The sequence below is a fragment of the Agelaius phoeniceus genome, chromosome 34, assembly GCF_051311805.1.
Source record: "Agelaius phoeniceus isolate bAgePho1 chromosome 34, bAgePho1.hap1, whole genome shotgun sequence".
In the NCBI taxonomy this organism is placed as follows: Eukaryota; Metazoa; Chordata; class Aves; order Passeriformes; family Icteridae; genus Agelaius; species Agelaius phoeniceus.
This window is the reverse complement of record NC_135298.1, coordinates 3,527,303-3,550,067: the sequence shown is the minus strand read 5'-3', so window position 1 is coordinate 3,550,067 and position 22,765 is coordinate 3,527,303.

The following is a 22,765-nucleotide window of genomic DNA, read 5'->3' as shown; positions in this document are numbered from 1 at the left end:
TCTCGGACGGCGCCCCGGTGAGCGGCGGGGCCGGCGGCGGGCGCAGGAGGAGGGGACGGAGGAGGAGGAGGAGGAGGAGGATGGGGCTGGGCAGGGCGGGCGGCGAGCTGAGCCCGCTGCTGTCCTTGGCTTGCAGGTGGCCATCAAGAGGGTGCCACGGAACCGCGTCCGGCACTGGGGCGAGCTGGTGAGTGAGCGGGGCCAGCGGCAGCAGCCGGGGCTGCGGGCGGGGATGAGCCGAGGCCCGGCACGGTGGAAGCCGCCAGGACGCCTCGAGGGGGAGCGGGCGTGGGCGCAGCGCAGGGCGCAGAGCATCCCGGGCTGGCTCAGGGCTTCCCCAGGCCTGGCACGGCATCGGTCCCACTGAGGGCATCGTGCTCCTCCCGCAGCCCGACGGCAGCAAGGCCCCGCTGGAGATCGTGCTGCAGGCCAAGGTGTCCACTGGCTTCCCCGGCGTGGTGCAGCTGCTGGAGTGGTTCGAGCTGCCCAACCACATCGTGATGGTTCTGGAGCGGCCAGAGCGGTGTCTGGACCTGCATCGTGTCATTCGGGCACGGCGGTTCGTGCCCGAGGAGGTGGCACGGGAGCTGTTCCGCCAGGTGCTGGAGGCCGTGCGGCACTGCACCAGCTGCGGGGTCCTGCACCGCGACATCAAACCTCAGAACATCGTGCTTGACCTGGCCACCGGGCAGGCCAAATTGATCGACTTTGGCTGTGGCACCTACCTGCAAGAGACAGCCTACACCCACTTTGCAGGTGAGCCCACGTAAGGGTGTACTCCTGGTCCCGGGATCTCATGGCCAACATCTCCCAGCCCAAGCTGGCTGTGGCAGCGGGGATTCTCCCTTTTGCTGCCAGTCAGGGGACTGAGTCTTCAGCTGAGTTGCTTTAGAGCGGGGCTGGGTGGGGAGCCATCTTCCAGCCCTGCTGGCAGCCTTTGCCAGCCACTCTGCCCAGGACTGGGGCTGGGCTGGGGCAGCCAGCCCGACCAAAACCCCCGTGGGTGGGGGTAGCAGAGAGGGGGGCGGAACCTGTGCCCCAGCCAGTTTGGTGTGCAGGCGAGAGGAAGGGCTTGCACTGCTCCACTCGCCCTGTTTGCCTTGGCTTCCTAATATTTTTGGCGCAATGCAGACAGGGAGGAACAGGGCATGTTTTCCCCAGCACAGAGAGGGTTTTTCCTTTGCTTGTCATGGTCAGGCTTAGCCGGGGCTTCCTCTGCCCTCTTCTGACACCAGTGGCTTCTTTTCCAAGCCCAAGTTTGTGCACAAGTCCCAGGTGCTGGCGAGAGGGAGTGGTCACCCTGTGTGCCACTGATGCAGCCCCCGCAGGCCCAGGGATGCTGGGGCCAGGCTCTGGGAGCAGCAGCATCCCCCTGCTGAACTCCATCTGTATTCCATAGGAACACCGTCCTACAGCCCCCCGGAATGGAACGACTTTGGCTGGTACCATGGCGAGGCAGCAACGATCTGGTCCCTGGGCATCCTGCTGCACCAGATGGTCTGCGGGGAGCACCCTTTCAGGAGGGGCCGGAACCTCAGCTGGGGCCAGCTCCCGCTGCCATAAGGGCTCTCTCAAGGTGGATCCTCTTCTCTGGGCACGGGGGGAATCCCAGTGCTGGGAGCCAGCAGCGGGCTCGTGAGCATCCTGCTCTGGCAGCTGCTGAGGAGGTGGCACATGTCCTGCTCTCCTCCAAAACAGGGAATTGATGGGAAAGTTTAGGCCCAGCCCTGAGTGCATCCAGCAAGGCCTGGGCATGGCAATAGTGGGTCAAAACAGACAGGAGCCTTCTCTGGCTGACCGGCAGTTTCTGCTTTCTCTGCCCAGAGTGCCAAGATCTGATCAGGTGGTGTTTATCCGTGAACTCCTTGGACAGACCCACATTAGAAGACCTGTTCTCTGATCCTTGGGTGCAGGATATTCCTCTGCCGTAGAAGAAGGGAGAGAGCCACAGGCACACTTTGATCCAGGGCCATGGTAAGTTGCAGCTCCACACATGCCTTGGCAATGAGAAGCAAAGGAACCCAGACCTTTTTTTGCTGCCTATGTCACTGCACCGGGGTCATGGGATGGGCACACGCAGCCCTTGTGCTGCAGCTGAGCTGCTCTGCCCAGCACTGGTGGCCACCATCCAAGCTGGTTTTGCTTGTGCTGGTTCCCTGACAGCTGGGGCCCTGGGCAGAGCCCTGAGAGCCTGGGCTCCCCCCAGGGAAGGAGCAGGAGCCCCTGGAGAAGCTGTACTGGGTGGGGATGCTGCTGCTGGGTGGGGATGCTGCTGCTGCTGCTGCTGCTGCTGCTGCTGCTGCTGCTGGAGACAGCCAGGATGGCACCAAGGATGAGAAGCTCTTCCTCAGCCTGGCCACTGGAGGCTGAAGGTGATGGACTTTGATTCTGGCACCTTCTTCAAAGCCAGACTCCATAGGGAATTTGCAGGTGAGTCCCCACGCGGGGAAATGCTGCCAGATTTGGGCATGGCCCAGCCTGGATGGGAAGCAAAGGTTCCCCCTCTGCTGGGGCAGATGCAACTCATTCTTCAGTCACTGCCCAGCTGCTTTTGGCAGGGCTGGGGCATGGGCTGGGCTGGGTACAAATGGGAGTGGGCTCCTGGCCCTGCCAACAGCCCCCAGCAGCCACCGTGGCCTGGGCTGGGGCTGGGGCTGGGGCAGCCAGCCCGACACAAGCAAAGCCCCATGGTGGGAGCAGAGGTGGGACTCCAGAAGCTGTGCAGGGGCTGCTTTGCTCTGCAGGCAAGGAAGGGCTGGGCTGCTGCACTGCCCTTGTTTGCTTTGGGATCACCGTGATTTTGGGGGGCAGTGCAGGGGGGAAGGGAGAGAGACTGGGCCTCCCTCACCCGTGGGTGGGTTTTTCCCTACCATGTAGGAGTTGGGCCTTCCTCAAGGCCCTGACAGAGATAAGAGTTTTTCCCATGTTTCTTGTTTTCCCTTTTTGTCTTTAAGTCTTTTCAAGAATGTTTTGTTTGTTTTTCCAGAGGAAGCGTTCCAGGTGGTCCAGTGTGGATGGGGAAGTGCTTGGGAGCAGCTGTGGCGTGGATGGGCGGTGGCCTTGGAGAAGGCTGAGGACATGGTTTGGGAGCAACTTTTCTTGCAGCCATGGCTGGCGTGAGGTGGGTGCCTGTGTGCTTGGCAGGGTGGGATCAGAGCTTTTGGGAGATGGCAGCGAGCACAGGAGCATCCTGCTCTGGGCAGCTGCTGAGGGCTGGATGTGCCGTGGCTGGCTGCAGGCTGGGCACATGTCCTGCCCTCCTGCTCTGCTGCCAAAGGCAGCAGGGATGGGCAGCTCTGGGCACAGCTCTTGGCACAGCCAGCATGGCCTGGGCACCGCAGGCCTTGGCACAAGGGCACAGGAGCCCTCAGCTGACGGGCACTTTCTGCTTTCTCTCCTTGCAGCCGGGCTCTGCGGCTGCTGAGGCTGCTCTGGGCTCTGCCAGGGCTCTGCTGGGCTCAGCCCTGGGCCCAGCTGGGCTGGCTCTGCCCTCCCATTGCTCTGACAGCTTTGCATCAGACGAGCCCCTTGCGAGCACAGCGCCTGAGCTTTCTGCTTTGGCAGCTGAGTGAGACTCTGCTGCAGGCCCAGAGATTGCATCTGGGGACACACATCCAATTGGCAAGAACCCAAACTCTCCACAGTCCCAGCTGAATGCCTGGATCTGCACAGGGTGTTTGTCTGTCCCATTCCTCCTTCTTGATTGGCTGGATTCGTGCAATTGCACTTTCTTCCTCCTCTAGAAGTGCCTGAGTGGGCCAAAGCTGGCAAGTGGGCCATGTTCCTGAGTTCTGATGGACTGCTGAGCTTCTTTTGTAATTCTTTGCTAATGATGATGTGTTTTGCTGAGCTTATCCTTTTGTAATTCTTTGCAGCTGTGCATGATATAAATGCCACAATTCCTTCAGTTGGTGTCTGTGTCTTTGGTAGTGACCCTGCCCACTGGTGAAACAGGGCCCCCTCTTGCCTAAGTGTTAGCTGGGAAGGCAAAAAGCCTCTCTCCAAAATTCCCCCCTTCCTCCTTGTTCCCCCCTTCATAGCCTGAGCATGATGTGCTCTGGTCTGGGCTGTGCCCGGGGTCAGCTGGGGTCACCTGTCCTGGCTGTGTCCCCTGCCAAGCTCCCCCGCAGCCCCAGCCCCTCCCCAGCGTGGCTGGACGAGGGGCAGGACAGGCCTTGGCTGTGCTGCAGCTCAGCAAGAACAAAACCATCTCTGCGTGCTCAGCGCTGTGCTCAGCACCCGGCCCAGCAGTGTCTCAGTGCCAGGGGCTGTGCCCTCAGTGCCTGCCAGGGCTTTCCATGGCAACTGCCAGGCCAGGTGCCCCAGGTGTCCCCCCCAGTGCCGGTTGCCATGGAAACAGTGCCCAGCGCTGCCCCTTTCTGTCTGGCTGACCTGGCCTTTGGCCCTGGCAGTGCCCTTGGCTGCTGGTTCCTGGTGCCTGAGTGGCCAGCCCGGCACTTGCTGCTGCCGCTTGGGGTGTGGCGTCCCGGGTCGAGGACGGTTCAGTGGCGGCGCCTCTGCCACACGGGCCAAGCACACGCATACACCAATGTGGGGGACAGTAACTGGCCTCTATTAACGGTTGGTCAGGGTCTTTTATAACAGGGGGTAACGGTCAGTAACAGTAAAAGGGGAGGGGTTCTGCGTGACCTCGCGATATCTCGAGACCTCGCGATATTTCCCCACATTTCCCCCCCCTTTTATGACCAGTTAAAAACAAAGCAAAACTGACAAGTAGGAAACGTGTAACTGGCAAAATGCAATTAACTTGAACAACATAACACAACTGCAATAAACTTGTAACTGCAAATGTTTAACAAACGAAAAGCTAACTATCTCTAACTGTTTTTTTCTAAAAAAAAAAAAACCACAAACTTGTTTAAAATGGAAGGCGACCAGTCATGGGGCTGACTGAACCCTGTCTTTGAATATCTTTGTAGGACCTCCTCAGTTGTTTTTTTTTTGTTTGTTTTTTTGGTTGGTTGGTTTTTTTTGTTGTTTTTTTTTTTTTTGTTATTTTTTTTTTTAATTGACCTCCTAGGACCGAATTATTTTCCCAGAGTCTGCGACCTGTTTGATCTTAAACTAGATAGGATTTGGAGAGTCCATGTCCGGACTTATGTTCCCTCCAAATTGCCCTTTGATCCTTTGACGCAGGGAAGAACTCTGGGTTACTTGGCATTACATCCAAATAGAGCCAGAACCAGGCCAGAGCTCAAACTCTACTTGCTGGATACCTCTTAACATTTTTGCTGAGCTGTTTTTTCCCCCCGTCCTTCTCTGTGCCAGCCGCTCCTTTAGTTTGGTCACTGAGTTCTTTCACGACCCTGGTATGGTCTGCCATCGGGCTGCTCGATGATTCGTCGCAGCCTTTAGGAAGCGGGGTATACAGGCTGCGGGGGTGTCTGAGGATTCAGTCCTGCAAAACAAACTTTACAAATTTCATTAGTTTTTGCCCTGAAGGTATGGTTTTATCGACTTAATCGGGCACCATTTGATTTTACTATTTTTCTTGACGGCTGCTTACCCTTGCCCTGTGAGTACCAGTCTCCAACCCTGTTCCCATTCCCCTAGTTCATTTTTAATTATGACCTGTGGGCCTTCCTCAAGTGCTCAGGTAGCCCAGTGTCACAATGTTAAGGTGTTCTTCTGGCCAGAAAGATCTGTTCACTGTATAGTTTGCTAAACAGTAGGCTGCTGCAGCAATTTGTGAAGGACTGAAGGAGGAACTGGCTGACGGTTGGGGCTGTTAGGTCAAAACCCAGCACTTTGTATACAATAGAACAATATAAGTTTAGTAATTACCATGAAAGTTATATAACGATAGAGTATAAAAACACGATCATCTCGAAAGTATGGTCGGAGTCAGATTTGAGTTGAATACTCCTGACACCCAGAGCTCTTAATAAAAGCACCTGCATATAATCGCTTATGTGATGATGTGTTTCTGAACGCTAACATTACCCCCGCTGCTCCCACTCTCATCTAAAATGGCAAACCACCCGAGACCATAAAGATGATTACGTCACCTAATCAGCAAATATGAAACTCCCATACGACTTAGCAGAAAAGGATTACATAACAAAAACCCCTAGAACAACCAACCACCATGCAAATAAAGAATCAAAATAACACTTCTAAACAGAGGGAATATAGGACAATATCAAAGACCCTGGTCACAACTTTTTGCCTTCGTCACCCTAAACAGAGGGGGCCAAGAGCAGTATAAAGATTATGAACCTGAAACCAACAGGCGTCTACTCAGAGACTGTCGTGAGGAAAGCAGACCCAGCTCTGCTGGAGGAGGTAGCTGACCTCCTCCTCCTCCACGCCATCTGGTGAGGAGCGGTGGTGTGCGCACACCCCATGGGTCCCCTGCCTAGACTGTTTCCAGTAAAGCTGAAATCACTAAAGAGCTGCTCACGTGCCATTCATAACAGTCTTGGGGACTGGTCCGGGACAGGCCACACCCGAAGAGGACTGAGGGCCTGCGGGATATCTGGCCCTATCTGGAGCGGTCGGCAGCAGCCTAGGAGCAAAGAGTGTGGAGGAGCATGGGTAAGTAAAGGTGGTGTCAGGAGTAGGAGGCAAGCGAAAGAAGTGTGTGTGAGACGGGGCCCGGCAGCTCGGAGCCCCGAAGCAGCTGTGGGCCTCCGAGTACCGCGGTTCCGGACTCCTGCGAGGGGACCGGCCAGAAACGGAGGGAAGCAGGAGAAGCCTGAGTGAGTGAGACGCCTCCCAGGGGGATAAGGTGGGCCCCCCTCCGGGCGTGGGAGGAATAGAAATGTGAGTGGCACGCAAGGGGTCGGCCTTCCCCCTTCAGGCTTGGTAGGCGCCCTCAGGGCGTGCTGAGGGTGGCAGACGAATTGGTGAGTTGGCACGCAAACCCCGAACGGAGCTCCGGGTGCGGGGAGGATCGGGGCAGTGTGAGTCGCGCACAATCCCTGGAGTGGGGGGACACGGGTCCCTACCGGGGTTTGGGGTGCCCCGAGTACAGCAGCAGCACTGAGTAGAGCCAAGAGGGCCCCAGTGCCCAGGCTCGGACGGCGGTGCTGGGGGTTCAGTGTGCCGCGGTTCAGGTAGAAACCGTAAACCCACTGGAGGCCCCTGGGGGCATTGGGGTCACAGGGCAGGGCAGGGCTGGGCTTACAGGGCAGGGCAAGACCAGACCTGCCCCTTCCTCCCCCACACACAAAATGTTTGGAGCCAACAATCTCTTCCAGTCTGTCACAACAGGCAATGTTGGAGGTGCAATCCCAATTGTGGCCATGGGCACCTGCCCGAGAAGGACAATTCTTTTCCATAGGAAGGAAAGCACAGAGCTCCAAGGTTTGGAAGACAGGTGAGAGCCTCAGTAGGCCAAGGCCAGCCAGACTTGTCAGTAATAGCAGATTTTGGATCTAGGGAATTTTGGAGGTGGAAACCCAATCTCGGCCATGGGTATCTGGAGAAACAGGACAGTTCTTTCCCATGGGAAGGACAGCATGGAGCTTCCCCAAGTGTTTTGGAGACAGATGCGAGATGACCATTGTGAAACCACTACCAGCCAGACTTGTCCTGGCAATATTCCTATGGGAACAATCCCTGGGCTGAAGGAAATTTGGAGGTGAAATCCCAATTCCGGCCATGGCTGCCTGGAGCAGAAGGACAGTTCTTTTCCATTGGGAAGGAAAGCACAGAGCCCCAGGGTTTCAGCAGCAGATGAGATGTGACCCTCAACATGCAAAGGTCCCTTGGACCAGTCAGGCAGCCCATGGGAGGCCAAACCAGCCAGAGCTGTTCTGTGTTCCCTTGGTTTTATGGGGCTCCAGAGTGTCACAATCCATGAGGCCCCGCAGTGTCATAGTGGTGACTTGATTCCATGGGTTCCAGCAGTGTCACAATGGCCCCTTGATTACAAGAAGACCTGCAGTGTCACACTGGCCCCCAGGTTCGATGGGGTCCCACAATGTCACAGTGGCCCCCAGGTGTCATAAGGCCCCGCAGTGTCACAGTGGTCCCAAGGATTCCATGAGGCCTTGCAGTGTCACAATGGTCTCCGTGGTTCCCCAGGCCCCACAATGTCGCGTGACTCCTCTGTTCCATGAGCCCTGCAATGTCACAATGGACCTTTGGACCCTGGGGCTTTGCTGTGTCACAATGGTCTCCTCTGGCTCCACAGTGTCACAATGGACCATTGATGACAGGAGGCCACTCTGTGTCACCCTGGAGTTTTGGTTCCATGCAGCCCTGCAGTGTCTCCTTTGGTTGAGACAATGGTCTCCTTTGGTTGCCCAGTGTCACAATGCTGCACTGATGACATGAGGCCCTGCAGTGTCACAATGGACCTTTGGTTCCATGCAGCCCTGCAGGGTCACAAAGGCCTCTTGGTTTCACGAGGTCCCACAATACCACAATGGTCCTCTTGGTTCTGTGGGGACTCCCAGGGGCACCATGGTCTCCATGATTCCATGGTGCCTCTCAGTGTCACCAATGGCTCCTTGGTTCTATAAGGCCGTAAAGTGTCTTAATTGTCTTTGCATGGTTCCATGAGGCCTTGTAATGTCACAATGAACCTTTGGTTCTATGGAGTCTTGCAATGTCACAATGGCTCCTTGGTTCCATGACACCCCAAAGTGTCATAATGGTCTCCATGGTGCCATGAGGCCCCCTGGTGTCACAATGGACCCTTGGTTCCATGAGGCCTCTCAGTGTCACAATGATCCCTACATTCCATGGAGCCACACAGTGTCAGTACAGTCCCCTTGGTTCCATGAGGCCCAGCAATGTCACAGTGGTCCCTTGGTCTCACAGGGCCCCACAGTGTCACGATGGTCCCTTGGTGTCACAGGGCCCCACAGTGTCACAATGGTGCCTTGGTTCCATGGCCCTGTTCTGGTGCATTCCCCCCTGCCCTTCTCAGGCTGCCCTGCCAGCTGAGAAATGCTCCTTGGGCCTCAGCCTTGGCCAACAGCCCCTGGGCTCAGCTCCTCTGCAGCTCATCACAAACACTGTCTGCTCCAGGCACTGCTGCTGCCCAACCAGCTCCTGGTTCCTTTAGAAGCAGCCCTGGGAACTGGTTTTGTTCCCTCAGTGGCACAAGATCCCTGTTGTCACCCTGCCAAAGAAAGCTGTTGGTGCCCAGTGCGGCCAGGATGAGCCATTGCTGGGACTGAAGCCCCTCTCCTGGGGCCCTGCAAACAGCGCTCCAAAAGGAGCCCTTGGAGCTCTCCTGGGCCAGCGACTCCCTCTGAGCGGGGCCTCTCCCAGCCGGGAACTCTCCCGTTTGCTGCACTCGGGGATCCTGAACAAGCACAGAGCCTGGGCCGATCCCCCCACTCCTCCAGGCTCCCACCAGAGCAGGCTGTGGCGCCTTCCCCTCCATGTGAACAAGCGGCAGCGACTCCGCTCCCATGTGAGCAACCGCTGTTGTCAACCCTTCCCAAAACTGAAGAAAAACAGGTAACCATCCCCAAAGTCAGATCTCCCTTGGCCTATTGAACGAGGCAGCGAATGAGGAGGGCAACCACGGGAGACCGTGAGGATGAGGAAGAGAAGCCCCGTTTCTTCCCTTTACGGGAGGTGCCGACGGCTCCTGGAGTTATTGGCTTTGTACACGCCCCGATAGACACCAGTGATGTGCGAGCGTTAGAGAAAGAGATGGGAAAATTAATGGATGGTCCTTTGGGGGTGGCAGAAAGGCTAGATGAATTTCTAGGGCCCAGCACCTACACCTAGGAGGATCTCCAAGCGATCCTGAGATCGCTGTTCAACAATGAGGAGAGGGACATGATCAGACTAGCAGTGATCAAAGACTGGCAAAAGAGAAACCCCAACAGGGAAAGCGGGGATGAGAGATGGCCAAACCAAAAATTGTCCTGGAATGCCCAGACGGAGCAGGGGAGGCAGAAAATGATAATTTTAAGAAATATGATAATTCAGGGTATCAGGGAAGCGGTACCCAAGGGACAAAACATGAGGAAGGTACTCAGAGAGTGCCAGGGAAAAGATCAAACTCCCACGGAATGGTTGGAGAGGCTCCACAAGGGCTTGAGAATGTATTTGGGCATGGATCCCGATTCTCCGATCCGGGCGGTTTTGCTAAAAACTCAATTTGTAGCAAAATCCTGGGATGACATTCAGAAAAAGTTAGAAAAGATACGTGGGTGGCAGGAAAAGGGGCTGCAGGAGCTGCTTCAGGAAGCCCAGAAAGTCGACATGAGACGAGACGAAGAGAAACAGAAGATCCAAGCTAAGGTATTGGTAGCTGTGGTAAGGGAAGCACAAAAACAGGAGCAGGGCAGAGACACGGCGAAGAAGGCGCTGGCAAAGAAACAGAACTCTTCCCAAGGGAAAGGATCGAATGATCAGAGGAGAGATTTCGAGTGCTATTACTGCAAGCAAAAGGGACACATCCAAAGGAATTGTCCCAGCAAAGCCAAGGACCAGGCAATGTTTCAAGAAGTTTAGGGGTGTCAGGGGCTTTTCAGTTTGGGGTCCAGAACACCGAGGGAGCCCTTGATAAAATTCAAAGTAGGACCCCACAGGCAGGAGATGTGGTTTATGGTAGACTTGGGGGCGGAACGGACAGCGGTGCAGCAGCTGCCACAAGGGTGCTCTCTGAGTGACGACTCAGTGATGGTAATCGGGGCAAAAGGGGAACCCTTTGAGCTTCCGATCATAAACGATGTAGAAATAGAAACGGAAAACAAAAGATGTACAGGACATATATTAATGATACGGGATACGGATTTTAATTTACTGGGGCGGGACATGATGGTAGCCCTAGAAATCGGCTTGGCAGTGGAGAATTCCTGGCTCAGGGTGAGAATGAATAAACTCACTGTTCAGGAAGAGGAGAAAATAGACCCGAAGGTGTGGTATGTTGAAGGTGAAGCTGGGAGGTTGGACATGTTGGACATAGAGCGGATTTGTGTCAAAATTGGGAGACCAGAAGACCCTATACGGGTCAAACAATATCCCACCGCCATGGAGGGGAGAAAGGGATTGAAACCAGTGATTGACGAATTGATAAAGAAAGGAACCTTGGAGCCATTCATTTCTCAGCACAACACCCCAATTTTGGCTGTGAAAAAGACAGATGGGAGCATTAGGCTGGTGCAAAAATTAAGGGCTGCAAATCAGAGCACTAAGACTTTGTTCCCCATGGTCTCGAATCCTTACACTTTGTTGAATAACATTTCTCCTGAGGACACTGGTACAGTGTGATTGACTTGAAGGATGCTTTTTGGACCTGTCCTTTAGCAGAGGGCAGCAGAGATTATTTTGCATTTCAGTGGGAAGACCCAGAGACGAACAGAAAGCAGCAGTTCAGGTGGACATCGTTGCCTCAGGGCTTCGTGGATTCCCTGAATTTATTCAGGCATGCACTTGAGCAGGTGTTGAGTCATTTTGTACCAACAGAGGGGACAAAATTGCTACAATATGTAGATGATTTGTTGGTTGCAGGCCCAAGGGAGGAGGTTGTAAGGGTGAGCACCATTGAGCTTTGGAACTTTTTAGGGGAAAAGGGGTTGAAGGTGTCGAAGTTGAAGTTGCAGTTCACAGAGCCCGAGGTCAGGTATTTGGGCACTGGTTAACCAGGGGAAAAAAGAAATTGGATCCAGAGAGGGTGGCAGGGATTATTGCCTTACCACCCCTGCAAACAAAAAGGGAGGTCAGACAGCTTTTGGGGTTGTTGGGATATTGCCAGCAGTGGATTGAAGGGTACAGCGAAAAGGTGAAGTTTCTATACGAGAAACTCACCACAGAACGGATCAAATGGATGGAGAAAGATGAAGAAGAATTCAGGGGAGTCAAGGAAGCACTCACAGCAGCACCAGTGCTGAGCCTCCCTGATGTGAAGAAACCCTTTCAGTTGTTTGTGGACGTGAGCAGTCACGCAGCACATGGGGTGCTGACACAGGACTGGGCAGGGGTCAGGACACCGGTGGGTTACTTGTGAGGCTTTTGGATCCGGTCAGCAGGGCTGGCCCACCTGCGTGCAGGCGATTGTCGCTGTAGCATTGCTGGTGGAGGAAGCCAAGAAGGCAACCTCCGGCGCACCGTTGGTAGTATTTGCACCGCACAACGTGCGGGACATACTACAGCAGAAGGCAGACAAATGGCTCACTGATGCTAGATTGCTGAAGGATGAGGCCATTTTGATTCACTGGCAGGATTTGGAATTGAGAACAACGACCGCACAGAACCCTGTACAGTTTTTGTTTGGGGAAGCTTCAGAGGAGCTTGTTCACGATTGCATGGAGGTGGTTGAATTACAAACAAAGATCAGAGAGGATTTAGAAGAGGAAGAGTCGGATGAAGGAGAGAAGTGGTTTGTGGATGGATCAAGCAGGGTAGTTGATGGGAAAAGGAAATCAGGATACGCAGTTGTGGATGGACAGACGGGAAAAGTGATTAAAGCAGGTGCCCTGAGTGCAAGTTGGTCAGCACAGCCATGAGAACTGTATGCAGTTCTGAGAGCCTTGAAGGGACTGAAAGGGAGAAAGGGAACAATTTTTACAAATTCTAGGTATGCCTTTGGAGTGGTTCACACTTTTGGGAAAATCTGGGAGGAAAGGGGGCTGATCAACACAAGGGGGAAGGGACTGATGCACGGAGAATTGATCCAGCAAATCTTAGAAGCTCTAAGGGGGCCGGAGGAAACTGTGGTGGTCCATGTAAAGGGACACCAGGCAGGAATTCAGTTCCGAACCAGGGGAAACAATTTGGCGGACCAGGAAGCCAAGACCATGGCACTGATGACGGTGAATACCCCGGAGATCAAAGGGACTGAGGTCCCAGATGATCCTCCACAGCCCACTCAAGAGGAGATTGAATGTTATGAGAAGATTGAAGGAAAATTGAAAGAAGGTAAGTGGAGATTACCTGATGGGAGAGAACCAGTTTCTAAAGGTTTTACCAGGAGGATTTTGTGGAAACTGCACCAGCGAACACACTGGGGGCACAGGCCCTGGCAGAGCAATTTTTGAAATTTTTCGAGTGCAAGGGAATTTACGAATTGGCCAAACAAGAGGTACAAGGATGCCTGATTTGCCAGAAAGTCAACAAGACAAGGGAAAAACAGGCCAGCCTGGAGAATCGCCCCGTAGCATACCGACCATTTGGAAGAATTCAAGTTGATTTCACAGAATTGCCAAAAGTGGGGAGATTCAAATTTGTGCTTGTGATCGTGGGCAAATTGACCCATTGGGTGGAGGCTTTTCCTAGCCCATGGGCAACGGCTCAGACAGTGTCCAGAAAATTACTCGAGGAAATTGTACCCCAATATGGGGTGGTGAATTGCATTGATTCAGACCAAGGAACACATTTTACATCAAAGATTATTAAGCAGATGGCTGATGTGCGAGGCATTCGGTGGGAATACCACACTCTGTGGCATCCCCAGAGCTCAGGACAAGTGGAAAGGATGAATCCGACTTGGAAAGTGCAGTTGTCTAAATTAACTTTAGAAACTCGGATTGGTTGAAATGCCTGCCTCTAGCATTGCTTAATATCAGGATGATGCCTCATTCAGAGACGGGACTCTCACAGTTTGAAATGCTGTATGGGATGCCATATAGACATGGGATGCCAGTGAGACACCCCAGGCTTGAGGACTGTCAGATTCAACCATATTTGGTTACAATCAACAAAAATTTGCAAGAACTCAGGAAACAAGGGATAATATCTCAGAGTGCTTCTCTGGGATTCACTATCCACAAAATCCTACCGGGTGACAGAGTGCCTGTGAAAGTGTGGAAAGATGTACCCCTCTCCCCTCACTGGGAAGGCCCCTTTCTTGTGCTCCTGACAACAGACACAGCCATTCGGATGGCGGAGAAAGGCTGGACGCACGCATCTAGGGTGAAGAAAGTCGAACATCAGGAGGAAGCGCCCGAGTGGAAGGTCACTTCTTCCCCAGGCAACTTGAAACTCAGACTCCAACATCCTTGTAAATGACCAACAGTGATCGGACAGGTCATATACTGTCTGACTGTGTATGCTATCTGTTTGTACATTTCAAATGTGAATACTGTCAGGGGGTGTTTGTTGTACACTGTAGAAGGGGACAGAGGCCAAAGGGGTTGTGCACTCAGTGTCTGGAGGAGGAGCTTGAGCTGCCTGACCAAATCCTAACCCTAGCCACAAATCTAGGAATCATTGAATTAGATTCACACAGGAGTGGTTTCAGATTTTTCAGAACGGCGTGCATGGAAAGCTTAGATCAAAGGCAGAGATTCTGGATGTGGAGTGCCGGAAATCAATCAAGGTACCGTGCAGCTCAGATGCCGTCAAGGTTTCACGGTGAGGCGCCTTTAAAAGGAGGTATGCGGCTAGGTCAGAAAATGTGTTCCCTGAAGAATACTCCTGCTGCTGCGAAGATGGTCTGCCCCACCGCTGGTGGCACCCCAGGGGGAGGAGGCAAAGGCAGAGGAGTACGCCTGGTGGGAATCCTGATTGGCCTGAGCCTGGCCATGTGCAGGACGCAGTCTGCACATTGAGGTCCCGATGAGAGGCGGAAACGAGAGCTCTGCAGATGAGTGCGGAAGTTGCACTCAGGTGGTCCCAGTTGTGCAAGGGGATGGGAAACCCTCAGCATACCAAGCCCCGGAAGAATGCATCAAGGAGCCTGGCAGGTACTGTTGGGTGAACGGCACAAGGGTCAAATTATGTAAATTGGGCAAGGAGATTTGGTGTATCAATTCTGAGGCAGGGTCAAGGAACGGGCAGTCAGATGAGCACAAGCATCAGATACAGAAACAGAGTGCAGAAATAATGTCAATCCCCGTTTGTAACCAATGCAATCGAACCATGTGGGTTGGGGGAAAAACTGAATCGATCTTTGTCGCGTATCACCATGCGAACCCATTGTGTTATGACAATGCGAGGCTGGGGATATGCACGATAAGCGGGAAAATGTATTGGATGGGAAGAATTGTTAAATTTGATAGCAAGTTTACCTTAAGCAGAGAACCAATCATATTGGATTTGGCACAGGTGAATGATGATAGGGTGTGCCTGCAATATGACCGGGTTGTCTGTTTCATGAAAAATAAAGATGGTGAGGATCCTGAGGGAAGAATGAGAGAGATCACTCAGGAATTGAAGAGAAGGGAGTCAGAACTGAGGAAGAAACGAATTGAATGAGAGAGATTAAAAACTCTGGAAGAACAGTATGAATTACTTGAGAAAAAATATGCTGATGGGGAATTGCCTTCCCCGGACAGAAATCGATTGATTTGATGCAAGAAATTGCAAGTGAACTGGGATTGTCAAATTGCTGGATTTGTGAGGGGCTGAAGTCAGCAGAGAAATGGCCATGAAAAGGGGAAGGGTTGGCTCCGGAACAGCTTCTGAAATGGGACAATCCAAAAGTCTCAAAGTTGGCACAGAGGCCTGAGGGGTAGATTTTGGACCAGAGGGTAATTGGAACTATTTGCATCAGTCAGGAAGGAAAGGAATATACTGAGATGGTGGGATACACTCCGTGTGTAACTACCCTGACAGTAAATTCAAACAACAAGGGCAAGGTCTGGCAACCAGAACCCCTACGGGGAACTGGAGCCAGAAGAATGAGACCAATTGTGAATGGAACAAAAGGATAGGACTGTGCTGAATCAAAAATCCTGGAGCCAACCCTTTCCAATCCTTGGAGGGCCTGAGAGAATACTGGGGAGACCCAGGGAGGACGAATATCAGATGGAAAGCCCCAGATGGAATTGATTGAATTTGCGGGAAAAAGGCATACAGTGAGTTACCCCCGAGGTGGAAGGGATCATGCACTCTGGGCATGATCGGGCCAGTCTTCTTTACTCTCCCTCGAATGAAAAGTAACCTACTAGGGGCTCCTCTGTATGAGACCCTGAGGAGGGAGAGGAGAAGCTTGAAAAAGATGATACCTGTAACAAGTGGTAAACAAACCTGGGGGGAGGAAGAGTGGCCAGCTGCAAGAATAATTGATTATTATGGACTGAGCCCGTGGGCTCAAGATGGAAGCTACGGGTATAGGACTCCGATTTACCTACTGAGCCGGCTGATTCGGCTGCAGGCAGTGGTGGAAATTGTATCAAATCACACCTCTGAGGCCCTGGATTTACTTAGTCAGCAGCACACCCAGGTATGGGCATTTGTGTACCAAAATCGAATAGCTTTAGACTATTTGCTGGCCGAAGAAGGGGGAGTGTGTGGAAAGTTCAATGAATCAGAATGCTGTATTGAGATTGACAGTTATGGGGAGACCATAAGAGGATTGGCAGACAAAATCAAGAAAGTGGCCCATGTCCCTGTTCAAATATGGAATTCAATTTTGCAATCTTCATGGTGGGACAAATTGTTTGATGGGGCCTGGTGGAATACAATTATGTTCTTTGTGCTGTGTTCAGTAGCTGGAATCCTATTCCTGCCATGTGTAATTCCTTGTTTTATTAGACTGATCCACTCCGTCGTACAGGGGATGCAGATAGCAATAGTGCCCGTGGACCCGGAGTTGGCTTCCGGAAGCAACACACCTAAGATCATCAGCCTGGGAGAAAAGAAGTATGCCAGCAATGCTGCCAAAGTATTGGCAAAATTTAAGAAACAAGCGAAAACAAGTCTAAACAATACTGAGTATCAGGGTATTCCCCAAGGGGAGTACAGAATAGTTTAATAGAGGTTACTCTCTTTGTGAATGACCCTTAATGGTGGCAAATAGAAGTAGATATAAAAAGAATTTAGCAATTTGGGCTATAAAAGAAGCATGAATTGAATTAGTGATATAAAAGGGGAGGGATTGTAATATATGGTAGGGATAATTCATGCTATTAATGTATGGTAAAAAATATTATGAAATCCAAAAGCATGTCTTTGACGATGCCAGCCGGGAGCAGCTGTCTATTTAGATTCAACTAGTTCCCGGACACACGTTAAGATAACGATTGATGCCTTAACGTAAGGATAGAAGCGTCCAGGGCGGTGATCACCGGTTTCTCGAGTCCTCAGGAGCCACCCAAGAGCGATTATCGCCTTGCCAATTGCATCTCTCAAGACAGTCAGCGGCACCAAACTGATACATCTGCATACACGGCTTCCCCGGAGCCGATTGACACCAATGGCACACCTGGACCCGGCTTTTGTCCAGCTCTGCACATGGAAAGAAACAGCGATGTGTGTGAAGAGTTACAAAGGAAATTTGGTCATCTTTGCCTCGGGCACAATGAACTGTATAAAACCTCGCTGCAAGAAGCAGCGTGCGTGAATGGGGGAGACTCTGACACTCGAGGGGTCAGGTCCAGGTTCACCCAGCGCCAAACTCGGGCTCGACGCTGTCTCTTTGGCTGTGGTGGTTTCGAACATCGGAATTCGGTCTCGCAGAAAAATTAATAAATCTTTGCTAAATTTTTGATAATTTTGGCTCACGATTTGATCATTTATAACAATGGAAAGCAAAATTCCAACTCTTCACTTTCTCAGGCCATCGCAATGGATTTGGGAAGTTTGCAACATTTTGGAACTCCTTGAGTTGAGCAATGGAAAGTAAAGCTTTTCTGAATTGAGGGGTCTTAAACGCCCGATTCTTCTGTGCCTTCACTAAGGTGTTTTTGTGCTGAAGGAAATGACTTCAATGAGAAAATAATTTCAGCAGGGAGTGAGACCTTCTGGCAGAGACCAGGTGTTGCCAGCAGTTGCTCCAGGTGCTGCTGCCAACAGCCCCTGCAGGAAGGAGCACGGCCCCCAATGCACGTGGGCTTTGGCTCCCTGTGGCACAGAAGCCCCCCGGGGGCACAGGTCTCTGGGGCAGGAGATGGGCACCAGCGCTGCCAGGGCTCGGGGGGTGGCAGCTCTGCTTGGGCAGGGACTCTGCCACACCTGCTGATGTCAGTTCTCCCTGGGCCCCAGGGGTCAGAGCAGCATTCATGCCCTGGCCCACATGTTCCCTGTCCATGTCATACCCGCGGGTTTAGGACGGCCACCAGCTGGGACATCTCCCAAGGAGGCCGTGCCAGCTTCTCTGGAAGGTCCTGTGACCTTCCAGGCACAGCTGCGTCGGCAGCCCTGGGGCTCCTTCTGCTGCCCTGAGCCCCCAGAGCTGGGCAGCATTTGCTGATGGTGTGAGCCGGTCCTAAAGACCCTGTTGGGCTGTCTTAGACACCTGGTGCCAGGGATTCCTTCCAAGCTGGGCCACTTGGGCTGGGCTGGGGGCAGCCCCAGGGCAGAAGGCAGTGTGTGCAAGGGCCCTGGCTGGCACGCTGCAGCACGCTCACCGTGCCATGGAACGGAACCCGGTGACCAAGGCCCCTTTGTGACACGTAGGAAATAGAAGCTTGCCCAGCTGCTGGGAGCACGCAACGGGGCAGAACAGGACAGAGCGGTGCCGTGAGGAGCCCCCGCAGAGCGCACTCGTTCCTGTCTGACCCGCAGCCTTTGTGAGGCCTTATTCCTGCAGCTGAGCTCCAGGCCAGGCCACAGGACTTGGTGACGCGTGGCCTTGCCGAGACTTCTCTTCTGCAGGTGCTCTCGAGGGCAGGGTGTGGGACTTGGTGCCCCAGAGGCATCTCCCATCCCTGCCACCAGTGCCCTCGAGGCCCGAGCACAATCGTTGACAGGAGTCTCCGGTGCTTGTGGCAGGAGCCCTCGAGACCAGAGTGCAGGACTTGCTGTCCTGTAGCCTTGCCCAGGCTTCGGTCTTGAAGGTGCCTTCCAGGCACAACTGCAGGACTTGCTGACTCGGAGCTTTTCTGAGGCTTCTCTCCTGCAAGTAGCCACAAATCCAGGCACTAACATGGAGCAGAGACCCCTGAGAGCGCCCAAGGTGGCCTGGGGGGAAGAGGAGGAAGAAGGCCCTGCAGCTGCCTCAGCACAGGAGACCAAAGAGGTGCTGCCATTTGAGCAGCTGCAGGAGGGTAAGTGGCAGAGCTGGGCCACAGGCTTGGTGCCTGCAGCCAGCTTGGCGCCTTTGCATCCCATCCCATCCCATCCCATCCCATCCCATCCCATCCCATCCCATCCCATCCCATATCCCATCCCATCCCATCCCATGCCATGCCATCCCATCCCATCCCATCCCATCCCATGCCATCCCATGCCATCCCATCCCATGCCATCCCATCCCATCCCATCCCATCCCCTGGGCCATGCCCATGGACAGGACAAAAAAGGGGCCGGGCAGGCACCCCGCAGAGGCTGTGCTCCATCCCCTGGGGCATCCCGGGGCTCTCCCTGCCTGGGCAGCGCAGGGCTGGGCCGTGTTCTCCGGCCTCTCCCGCAGCCCCTCAGCTCTGGCTGCGCTCGCTCTTTGCCAGGTGCAGCCCTGGAGCGCACACAAGAGCAGGAGCCCGCCCGTGGCCTCTTCCGCAGAACAGCACAGGTAGCTGCAGCCATCCCCACCTGGGCTGGGCCTGCTGGCACCGCGCTTGCAGCATTGCCTGCAACATGCCTGGCTTCTTGCCCTTCTCCTACAGCTGGTTTGCAAATTCATCAAGAAAATTCGGGCGGAAGAAACCAGCACCATGGGCACTGGGCTCAGAGCCTATTCGCACATCTTCAAAACCAAGACCAGTGCTGCTCTGCTGGATATGCTCGTAGAGGAGGGCTTTTCCAAGCCAAAGCAAGTAAGCAGCCTGTGGCCAGGCTTTGATCCTGCCAGGAATTGCTTGCTCTCCCAAGCCATGCCTGCTGCTCACTGGAACTCTTGGAGGCCGTGGCAGCGTGGTGGCAAGGGAAGCACTTGTCTGGAGAAGCTGGGGACATTCCTCCCTCTGGCAGCTTTCCAAGTCTCCCCCTGCCTTCTCCAGGTGCCCGCCATGGTCAGGTACATCCACCAGTGGCTCCTGGCCAATCAGTTTGCTGAGCACAGGCTGAACAGGAGCCTGCTGGATCTGACGGAAGCACAGCCCGCTGACGTAGTCGTGACGCTCCTGCGTGTGGCCCCGTCCTGTGACAGGTAAAGGGCCCACGTGCCCAGAGGGGCTCAGGGCTCCCCAGCCCATCAGCCTGTACAGCCTGGCCCAGGTTGGACAGGTTGTAGCCTGGCCTGAGCAACAGAGAGTTCCAGGGCCCTCTGGCTGCTCCCTTTGCCAGCCCTGGCACGTCAGCCCCCGAGCCTGCTGCCATGCTCCCTCGCTGCCCCTCAGGGGCCTGTCCCCACAGGCCTGGGCTGCCTGGCTGCTGCTGGCCAGTGGCATTGGGCAGAGGCAGAGCTGGCAGCCAGCTCAGCTCCCCACTGCTGCCCAGGCCCCGCTGCTGTGTCTGAGACCCCCCTGAGACAGAGCTCTAACCCCACAGAGCTGCTTTCACCATGTGGAAGAGCATCATGTGCTTGCCCAGGACTGCAGAGCCGGCGCTGCTGATACTGCTGCACGTGCTGGGGAGCTGGCCCAAGCACAGCACGTGCACCGCCGATGGGGACAAAACGGGTGTCTTTGGCCTGGCTGTGAGTTTCTCTAACTGGCCTTTGCTGGCCCCAAGGCCGCCTCTCCATCCCCGTTCCCCCACTGCATCTCCCTGCTGCAGGCGCTGGCCTGAAACCTGGCCCAGGGGCAGCTCCAGGCCCAGCAGGCCCCGTGCTCCTGCTGCCTCTCTCCGGGCCTCTCCCTGACAAGCTCGGGCCCTGCCACACGGACACCTGGGCACTGAGCGCTCTCTCGGGGGGCTTTGTCCTTTGCAGGCAACCGTGGTGATGTGGAAGATCCTCCAGGTGCCCTGTTTCCCACATACGGTGATGGTGTATTTCCCCCGCCTCTTTGTACATCTGCTCTCCCAAGTGTTCCTCAGCACTCTGGATATGCCAGAGGAGGTCGATGCCTTCTGGAAGGGGATATGCCAGGAGGAATACGGCCTTGCCACCAGCCCCAACAGGTGCTCCATCCCACTCCTCCTGTCCCTGCCATGTCCCTGGCCAGGAGCCAGTGCTCCCAGCATGACCTGGCCTTTGCTGTGCACGTAGGTTTGCAGTGCAGACCCTGAAGTCCCTGCTCTGCCGAATGCAGCACGAGGTTGTGGTGGTGGCAATGGAAAGCAATTGTGGCTGGAACACGCTGCTATGTGCTGACAGCCACCACTATGCCGTGGCTCTGCTGGCCAGGTGAGAGCCCCTTCTCCCCACAGCCTCTGACATGTGTGCCCAGGGAGCTCCACAGAGTCCCCGAGTCGTGGGCCAGAGGGCCTTGTCACCAAGGGATGGCCAAGCAGACTGGAAAAGGCTGGCAGAGGAGGGTGCCCAGAAGAGCTGCCTCCCAAATAGCCCAGGGCCTCTTGCAGGATGCTGGGCAAAGAGCAGAGCTCTGTGAGTCACTCCTGGCAGAGGTTTGTCCCCCTGGCCCACAGCCTTGGCTCCTTTTCCTCCTGCCAGGGAGATGTGCGGTGTCTCCATCCCCTTGTGCTCCCGCATCGCTCGCTACCTGCTGCGGCTGCTCAGCACACAGGAGCCACGCTGGCAGCTGCCCGCCCTGGCCTTCCTTGTGGAGGTGAGCCTGATGGCCAGTGCCGCCTGCCTGAGCTGCCTGCCAGCTCTCTGCCCTCTCACAGCCGCCGCTGCCTGGGACGGTGCCCGCTCCCTGTGCTGCTGCCTGGGCCCAGCCCTGTGCGGCTCCGGGCTGCTGCCGGCCGGCTCCACTGTCACTGGCCTGTGCCTTTCAGGTCCTCCAGTTCCTGGACTTGAGTCAACGTGGTGCTAAAAGAGTCCTGCAAATCTTGTCAAGGCAGCTGCAGAGCCAGTGCAGAGAGAGGCGTCGCCTGGCGCTCAGGGCCCTTCTTGAGCTCATTGAGGAGCTCTTCATGGTGAGAAGGGGGCAGCGGCTGAGGCTGAGCTGGGCAATGCAGTCGCTTGGGCTTGGCAGGGCTTTGGGCGCTGGGGCAGCTGCCCCCAGCTCTCCTGCCTCCCAGTTCAGCCGCCCCAGTGCTTGGCGACAGGCTTTGGCCTCTGGGCCCTGCGGCAGCAGGATGGCATTTCACCAACTTGTCTTCCGCACAGACCAAAAAAATGTGGAGCCTGACTGAAAGTCTTGTGCGCTTCCTGTGGGATGCAGATGGAGAGATAGTTTTCATGACAGTCATGCTACTCAGCTTCATCATCTTGGACAATGCCACGCTGATGCTCGGCCCCATCACACTGCAGCTGCCTGAGGCGCTCCTGCCACTCTTTGACCACATAAGGCTCACTGCCCCCAGCCACGGCCACTGGCTGCTGCCCGGACACTTTGTGCCCCGTGCATTTGCAGGCCTGCGCCAAGCTGAGCCCCGTGCAGCCGCAATGCTGAGCTCTTGTCTTCTTGCTTCCATCCAGAACAATTGGCAGGTTCAGCTGATCTCCATCCTGCTCTTCCGAACATTGGTGACTCTTCCACAGCAAAGGGAAAAAAAGGCCCTGAAGACACCCCTGTGCCAGAGCCTGCTGCCCCTCTTCTTCCACTGCCATGATGACAATCGGCTTGTGGCACAGGTGAGGACTTGTGGGCTGCTGCTGTCCCCCTGGCAGGGGGCTCGGCTGCCGCCTGCCCTGGCGCCTGCCGGGCTGCAGCCTCCGGCAGGCCTTGGCACAGGGACGCGAGTCCTGCGCCCTGGGCTGCGGGGCCATCTGCGCGGCTCTGCTGCTCTCCAGGCTTCTCAGGAAACGCTGCTTTGTGTGGCCAAGTTCCTGAAGAGGAGGGATCTTGAAAGACTGCTGAAGAGCCAGAATCTGTGGAAGTTCAGCAAGTGCCTGGTAAGGACGGCCTGCAAGCCCCAGCCTCAGTCCGGAGAAGGCCCCTGAGGGCAGTGCCCAGAGTGTGGGGATGGCAGCTGTGCCCCTGCCCGCTGCTGCAGC